The sequence below is a fragment of the Convolutriloba macropyga genome, unplaced genomic scaffold, assembly GCF_964194025.1.
Source record: "Convolutriloba macropyga unplaced genomic scaffold, txConMacr16.3 SCAFFOLD_5147, whole genome shotgun sequence".
NCBI lineage: Eukaryota > Metazoa > Xenacoelomorpha > Acoela > Convolutidae > Convolutriloba > Convolutriloba macropyga.
Window position 1 is genome coordinate 7,292 of NW_027449279.1, and position 9,096 is coordinate 16,387.

At 41.9% G+C, this 9,096-nt stretch overlaps 1 pseudogene; it reads left to right on the plus strand.

Moving 5' to 3' along the window:
• The first annotated feature begins 6,943 nt into the window (after positions 1–6,943).
• Positions 6,944–7,095, plus strand: LOC142354921 (5.8S ribosomal RNA; annotated as a pseudogene).
• Positions 7,096–9,096: the final 2,001 nt, after the last annotated feature.

Sequence of the window (9,096 nt, forward strand, 5' to 3'; positions counted from 1 at the left end):
AGCAAAGCGAGATCAAGCCTTAGGCAAGCTAGATCGAGCAGAACTGAAGCTGAAAAGCAAAATAAATGACAGGTCTGTCCAAATCAATAAACTTGAAATCCAGTGTGGTCACCACGGGTCACGAGGTGAATTCCTAGCGATTGTCTGCTGAACGTATAGGAAGGCCCGAAACGAACGATAATTTCATTGCACAGTGGAGATACTATACGTTCAGGAGTAGCATACATCGGGTTTGATCTATGATCATGTCTGGTCTCCGAGGATCCACCGGGTTACCAACTGGCACCGCTGTACTGGGTGTAAAACTGGGCCACCTGAAGTCCCGGGTGTAAAACTAGGTGCCTCTGTGCCAAAGTAGCGGCTTGCGTAGTGCATTATGCCTCCGGCTTGCGAAATGGTTATAAGCAATAACAACAGGACGCCGCGGGGTGTTCACTTAAAGGAGTAACGTTCTCTCAAGGGAGGGGATCTAAAAATCTTGATAAAACATTTATTCTATGCAAAATTTGTGCGCAAATTTTGCAAAGTAAAAAGCTGCACTGTAGCAAATTCTATGTGTGTAGCATTATTAGGGAAGTGTTGTTTGATGGCACCTCTCTACTTGATGCACCAAAGAACTACCTTGATGGCTCATGACCGCTGGTAATCTGTCGTCGCTAGTAGTTCGGAACTGAGAACAAATATGTTCGCAAATTACAACAATTATACAGCATATTGCTGAATAAAGCAGAACCGAATAATACTCAGTGACTTTACACCAAGACTGACTAATGTCTGGATTGTATCGTCCTACTCGAGTAAGGCGAAGAAAAGCTAGAAAGATACGCTTTTCACAAAGCAGGCTTAATGCATGCAAACCAAGGAGGAAGGAGTGATGCCCCTCCTTATAATAAGCAGAACCAAATAAAGAACAGACAGCATCATCTGTACAGTGACCAAGAAGAGGTGAAACTTCTGTATGTGAAAAGGCAATTTGAGCGAGATTTATTAGCAGACTAGTATTATGTTGTTTCTAGTAGGCGAAAGCCGAAACATCAACATGTGAAAATCTGATATTAAATCCTCAATCATTTTCCCTAGTATTATACAGCTATGAGTAACCTTAATTGGACACGGCAATTATTGCTGACCGGTGAAACTTTCGCATGGGAAAGACACACACACTTCTTGACAAAGCAATAAGTATTATGCTGTTTCTAGTACGCGAAAGCAGAAACATCAGCATGTGAAAGTTGTGAAGTTGAAGAATTTTTGTGTTGAGTACGATGTTGTTACTAGTAACCATGTCGACAGCTGAGAACTGTTCTCTAACCAATAGAAGGTGAAACTTCTGTATGTGAAAAGGCAATTTGAGCGAGATTTCTTAGCAGACTAGTATTATGTTGTTTCTAGTAGGCGAAAGCCGAAACATCAACATGTGAAAATCTGATATTAAATCCTCAATCATTTTCCCTAGTATTATACAGCTACTAGTAGCCGTAATTGGTCAGGGAAACATTGTTGACCGGTGAAACTTCACATGGGAAAGACACACAAATTACTTGACAAAACAATAAGTATTATGCTGTTTCTAGTATGCGAAAGCAGAAACATCAGCATGTGAAAGTTGTGAAGTTGAAAAGTTTTTGTGTTGAGTACGGTGTTGTTACTAGTAACCATGTCGACAGCTGGAAAGCTGTTCTCTAACCAATAAAAGGTAAAACTTCTGTATCTGAAGAGGCGGCGTGATTGAGATTTTTAACAGACTAGTATTATGTTGTTTCTAGTAGGCGAGAGCCGAAACATCGACATGTGAACATCTGGTTTTTAAATCATGAGTCAATTCTCCCTAGTATGATACAGTTGTTAGCCGGTATTGGTAACAGTAGAACAGAGATTTGGAGGGCAAAACCTGCTCATGGGAAATGCTCACAGAGCGCTATCTACCAGTACACATAGTATTATGCTGTTTCTAGTACGCGCGAGCCGAAACATCAGCATGTGAAATGTGTAATCGTGGGTAACTCTAAGTGTGTAGAGTACTGTGTAGTAACTAGTAGCCATGCCAAAGCATGCATTGAAACTCTTCGTGATTTAAAAAGCTCAAAGCAAGATTGACGAGGCCGCAAGGCTATGTCTTTCTAAATTCGAACAAATCGAAAGATTGTTCAAAGTACAATTAAACTGATTGATCCTGTCAGTTGCCATATGCTTGTCTGAAAGACTAAGCCATGCATGTGCAAGCGAAGCTTGAAAAAGTGGAACCGCGAATGGCTCATTAAATCAGTTACTATCTATTAGTTGATTTGCAAGCTAAATGAATAACTGCGGTAACCCTGCAGCTAATGCATGCTGATTGTCCGACACTGTCGGAGACTTTTACAAGACTACACCGGGTGATTTGCTAAGTACAGACACATCCCGTGATGAGTCCTAGTAACTGAAAGATCCCAGATAGCTTCGGCTTGGGGACGGAACTTCCGAATTTCTGACCTATCAACCTATGATGGTAGTGTAACGGACTACCATGGTTGTGACGGGTAACGGGGAATCAGGGTTCGATTCCGGAGAGGGAGCCTTAGAAACGGCTACCACATCCAAGGAAGGCAGCAGGCACGCAAATTACCCACTCTCCGCACGAGGAGGTAGTGACTAGAAATAATGATATGAACCTTTATGGTTTGTAATCAGAATGGAATGGACTTAAAAGCTCCATTGATGAACGAGTAGAGGGCAAGTCTGGTGCCAGCAGCCGCGGTAATACCAGCCTCTACAAGCGTATGCAATAGTTGCTGCGTTTAAAAAGCTCATAGTTGGATCTGTTTGAGTAGAACGGCAACATGGTCTTCAGTTAAATCTGTTGACTCGTTCCGCTCATCCTTCGCATCGAAGAAATAGTTTGCACTTAAATGTGACGAACTGTGGAAACGGTGTTTTCACCCTGAGAAAATTAGAGTGTTCAAAGCATCCTTTGGGATCGAATAATAAAGCATGGAATAATGGAGAATGACCCGCTACTCGATTGATGCCGGTTGGCTGAGTGCGGTAATGATTGAAAGGAACAGACGGGGGCATTTGTATTGCTACGTTAGAGGTGAAATTCTTGGATCGTGGCAAGACAAACTACTGCGAAAGCATTTGCCAAGAATGTTTTCATTAATCAAGAACGAAAGTCAGAGTATTGAAGAGGATTAGATACCCTCGTAATTCTGACCATAAACTATACCAACCTACAATTTGTCAAAGTCGATCTTGACTTGGCAAGAGATTAACCGGGAAACCAAAGTTTATTGGTTCCGGGGGAAGTATGGTTGCAAAATCGAAACTTAAAGGAATTGACGGAAGGGCACCACCAGGAGTGGAGCCTGCGGCTTAATTTGACTCAACACGGGAAAACTCACCCGGTCCAGACATCTTAAGGATTGACAGATTGAATATCTTTCATGATTATATGGGCGGTGGTGCATGGCCGTTCTTAGTTAGTGGAGTGATCTGTCTGGTTAATTCCGATAACGAACGAGATCTTCTCCATCTAAATAATGAAATTCACTATATGTGAATTCAAACACTTCTTAGAGGAACTATGCGGAATTAAATACCGCAGATGAAGTGAGGCTATAACAGGTCTGTGATGCCCTTAGATGTTCTGGACTGCACGCGCGCTACACTGTGTACTTTTAGATTGAGTACTCAGCCCTTGGTCCGAAATGGACTGGGCAATCAGAGAAAAGTACAGCGCTTCAAGGGGATCGTCTGTTGTAACTTGCAGACGTGAACCAGGAATTCCTGGTACTTATGAGTCAACAACTCATAGGGATTACGTCCCTGCCCTTTGTACACACCGCCCGTCGCTACTACTGATTGGATAGTTAAGCAAGAATTGCAAATTCCTACTGTTGGGACTTCGGTCTCCGGCAACGGGATGAAGCGGATCGAGCTTAATTGTCTAGAGGAAGTAAAAGTCGTAACAAGGTTTCCGTAGGGGAACCTGCGGAAGGATCAGTGATTGATTCCTTCGGGCATGGCTGCTGGTAGAGGCCATGTCTGTAGTGCGCATGACGCTCTGTCGCTAGAGATTGCTTGGCAACCAATCTCGAATTATGTATCGAGCTCAAAAACTACTTGTGTGGATACATAGTTCAGCAGTCATGGCAAGGGACTGCTTAAAGGGAGACTAGTTAGCAAAAGCAGCCTAGCAGAACTGCAGCTATCTAGATCTCAGAAGCTGGGTTATAGAAGCCCAGCTATAGACTTGTGAATGAGAAAGGCCTAAAAAGGTCCACAAGTCGCGTGGTTAGAACCGACACGCAAAAATCCCAGCGAGTGACAGAGCGTTGCGCTGTTCAGTGGGAAAGAGTTGAGCTACTCGGGGCGCCCACTGAACTTGCTCCGAGCCAAAGGCTCGAAAAAACACAGCTTAGCCTCAGATCCTTTACATAGAAGGCTAGCTAAAATAAACTTACCTTGGACGAGGGTAAAGTTTAGTCAGTTCTTAGGGGAGAGTAATCCACAGCTTCTCGCCCTCTGAACATTCTCCCAGATATGTAGGTCTGGGAGAGTCTCCTCCTGTTCTTCGGAATCTGGAGGTAGACAAAGACAGTACGATACGATCTTGCATCGGGATGACTAACCGATAATGATCATAATCTGACAATTTTTCCGGCTTGAGGCACCGGAGTCAGATTAAAGACACATACTGAACTAAAGGCGTATGTGCAAAGCTTGTCGGAGTGTAGAGAGTCAAGCTGAGTTGACTCGTCACGTGGTGATGACAACAGCCATGTGCAAAACACTCACAACTTTATCGTCTATGTGGAAAAGGTTGCTAACAGCGCTCTCTATGAGAGGCCCTCGCATATAACTATACGAGGAAAAGGCGATAGAGTTGTTTGAATGTGGGGCAGGTTCATCGACAAGCTAAGTTGATCACATTCTTGTTGTGGCATCCTACTAGAATTGGTCACGGTCTGCACCAACTCTCCCCAAGTTGGCCAGACTTAAAACTAGAAATAAGGTTTGCAGCTATGTGAACCTAGAAACTGTAAAGGAGTTGAAAGAACTTAAAGGAATTGAAAGAGGCCTTGAGGTATATCCTCTTGGTAAAGACCCACAAAAGCTCACAAAAGTGGCTTCGAAGGGCAAAACTGGTTCATCCAAAACAATTGGAGAGCTTAAAGCAGAACCAATTCGAATGAAACACTATTGGTGAAACTTCATCATGAGAACGTCACAAGCTGATCACGCTCTATGATATGACTAGTATTATGTTGCTTCTAGTAGGCTAAGCGCAAGCCGAAACATCAACATGTGAAAGTCGTAGAATTTTGCAATCAAACTGTGGCTAGTACTGTGATGTTACTAGTAACCTGGTGTTCCGTCATATGGCCAAGAGAGCATTTGAAGGCGAAACTTCTGCATGGGAAAGCTGCATCATGATCAAAATTTTATATCGAGTATTATGTTGACGTTAGTAGGCCTTGGCCGAAAACGCAGCATGTGAAAGGTATAGATAAAAGTTATTGTTGCAGTCAGTACTGTGTAGTTACTAGTAGCTGGATTTAAGCTCAAAATGAGACACTGTTGGTGAAACTTCATCATGAGAATGTCACAAGCTGATCAAGCTCTATGATATGACTAGTATTATGTTGCTTCTAGTAGGCTAAGCGCAAGCCGAAACATCAACATGTGAAAGTCGTAGAATTTTGCGATCAAATTGTGGCTAGTACTGTGATGTTACTAGTAACCTTGTGTTACGTCATATGGCCAAGAGAGCATTTGAAGGCGAAATTTCTGCATGGGGAAGCTGCATCATGAACAAAAGTTTATATCGAGTATTATGTTGACATTAGTAGGCCCTGGCCGAAAGCGCAGCATGTGAAAGGTATAGATAAAAGTTATCGTTGCAGTCAGTACTGTGTAGTTACTAGTAGCTGGATTTAAGCTCGAAATGAGACACTGTTGGTGAAACTTCATCATGAGAACGTCACAAGCTGATCACGCTCCATGATATGACTAGTATTATGTTGCTTCTAGTAGGCTAAGCGCAAGCCGAAACATCAACATGTGAAAGTCGTAGAATTTTGCGATCAAATTGTGGCTAGTACTGTGATGTTACTAGTAACCTTGTGTTACGTCATATGGCCAAGAGAGCATTTGAAGGCGAAACTTCTGCATGGGGAAGCTGCATCATGAACAAAAGTTTATATCGAGTATTATGTTGACGTTAGTAGGCCCTGGCCGAAAGCGCAGCATGTGAAAGGTATAGATAAAAGTTAGCGTTGCAGTCAGTACTGTGTAGTTACTAGTAGCTGGATTTAAGCTCGAAATGAGACACTGTTGGTGAAACTTCATCATGAGAACGTCACAAGCTGATCACGCTCTATGATATGACTAGTATTATGTTGCTTCTAGTAGGCTAAGCGCAAGCCGAAACATCAACATGTGAAAGTCGTAGAATTTTGCAATCAAACTGTGGCTAGTACTGTGATGTTACTAGTAACCTTTTCTTACGTCATATGGCCAAGAGAGCATTTGAAGGCGAAACTTCTGCATGGGGAAGCTGCATCATGAACAAAAGTTTATATCGAGTATTATGTTGACGTTAGTAGGCCCTGGCCGAAAGCGCAGCATGTGAAAGGTATAGATAAAAGTTATCGTTGCAGTCAGTACTGTGTAGTTACTAGTAGCTGGATTTAAGCTCGAAGTGAGACACTGTTGGTGAAACTTCATCATGAGAACGTCACAAGCTGATCACGCTCTATGATATGACTAGTATTATGTTGCTTATAGTAGGCTAAGCGCAAGCCGAAACATCAACATGTGAAAGTCGTAGAATTTTGCGATCAAACTGTGGCTAGTACTTTGATGATGCTTGTAGCCAACCGAATTGGTTGAAAAGCCCAATAAGTAAGCTAACTTGGGAGAGCTTGTTGGAAACCAAATGCTACTAGATTGGTCCAAATACATCCTTCAACAGGGGATCACTTGGCTCGCTTTACGAAGAGGAGCACAGCTATATGTGTTAATTCGGTATGAATCGCAAGATTTGTTTACCGACCTCTCTAACGCAAAAGGCGGTCTCGGCTTCGGCTGTTGACTGCGTCCGATTCAGGGTTATATAACTCTCGATTGAACACATTGATGTTCTATTGTTGGTGCTTCCAATAAAATTGGAACACTTAAAGCAGAACCGATTCAAATAATAGCATTCTGATCAATGATTGCATTCCTTGATCAAGAACTGCTGGAGTCATTGTGATGGCGAATTTTCTTCATAAGAAAATTGCAAAGAGACGGAACTTAATGAGACTAGTATTATGTTGTTTCTAGTAAGCGGAAGCTGAAACAGCAACATGTGAAAATCAAGTTTTGTTCAATGATCTCGAGGCGATAAGTACTATGAAGCAACTAGTAGCCTAAGCATGACTCAGATTTGAGACAGTCAAAAAGACTGGCGAAACTTCTTCACATGAAAGTTACATAGAGAACTACAAATGTATACAGCGAGTATTATGTTGTTTCTAGTAGGCGAAAGCTGAAACATCAACATGTGAAAGTTGTCTGCAAACTGTAGAACGATATGTGATTAGTACTGTGCTGTTACTAGTAGCCAGTCTGACTGTAGAAGCCAAGACAAAGGGAAACTAATGCATCTGAAAAGGACAAGTTATGGAAAGGTATGCACGATAAGTATTATGTTGTTTCTAGTAAGCGGCAGCTGAAACATCAACATGTGAACGTCGTTGTGTACAGTAACCTAGAACTATATAGTCCTTAGTAACGTGCATTTACTAGTACCTGTAATTGGTATTCAGACTCAGGCAGTTTGGAATAGTTTGGCAAAGATGCACCAGAGAAAACTGGGATTTGATACAGAAATTGTTGAATACAAGTATTATGCTGCTTCTAGTAGGTTGAATCCGAAACATCAGCATGTGAAAATTGAAAACATTTCTGGTTCGAATTGTCACAAGTATTTGGTGATCTGAGTAGCCAAACTCACTACAACGCCAATTGAAGGCAAAAATTCTCAACGGGAAAAGCTATTCTCATTGAATGAGCTAACAAGACGAGTATTATGTTGCTTCTAGTAGGCGAAAGCCAAAACATCAACATGTGAAAGTCTTGCTGAACAAATTTAATGTTGTTGAGCTCAGTACCGTGTGAATTAGTAGCCATAATTGGCGAGCGAAAATTGAACTGGCGAAACTTCGTCTTTGGAAAATTGCAGATGCCGAGCACTTATTTTGCAACGAGTATTATGTTGACTGTAGTAAGCGAAAGCCGAAACAGCAACATGTGAAAGCTGTTGAAATTTGTGGTCATTTTGCAATAAGTACAAGGAGTGTAACTAGTAGCCAGGTCAAAATTTGGGATAAGAATGAGCAAAAATTCTGCATGAGAACAGTTGAAATTATGAAACTAAATTACAAAGACTAGTATTATGTTGTTTCGAGTACGCGAAAGCGGAAACATCAACATGTGAACGTTTGTAACGAAGTTTCGTTAATTTTCAGCCTAGTACTGAGCAAGAACGAGTAGCCTCATCTCCAATCCCACGCAAAATGTAGTGAAATATGTGAGTGAACCTTATTCACGGTGAGGGTTTCCCGAGGTCTGTATTGCAGCGAGTATTATGTTGCTTCTAGTAAGCGAAAGCTGAAACAACAACATTTGAAAGTTGGAATTAATGACTGAATGGAAACTTCGACCTGTGTTTGATAGTAGTAGCGAACAAAACTGCTGAATCGGTTTCTGTCTCATATTGGTCAGTGAACCAATTAAGAGACAATCAACTACATAACCTGAATTGGGCGAGAGAACCCCCTTAACTTAAGCATATCAGTAAGGGGAGGAAAAGAAATCAACTGAGAATCCCTTAGTAATGGCGAATGAACAGGGAAAAGCTCATCGGGAAGAGAAATGGCAACATTTCTCGGTGTCCGGTATGGTTTGATGCTAGACTGGTGAATTTGTCCTGATGTCTACTGGAAAGTAGCATCAAAGAAGGTGAAAATCCTGTAAAGGTCATTTTCGATACCAGTCATAATGGCTCATTCCTATGAGTAGAGTTGTTTGAAAGTGCAACTCGAAGCTGGAGATATGTCTCTCCAAAAG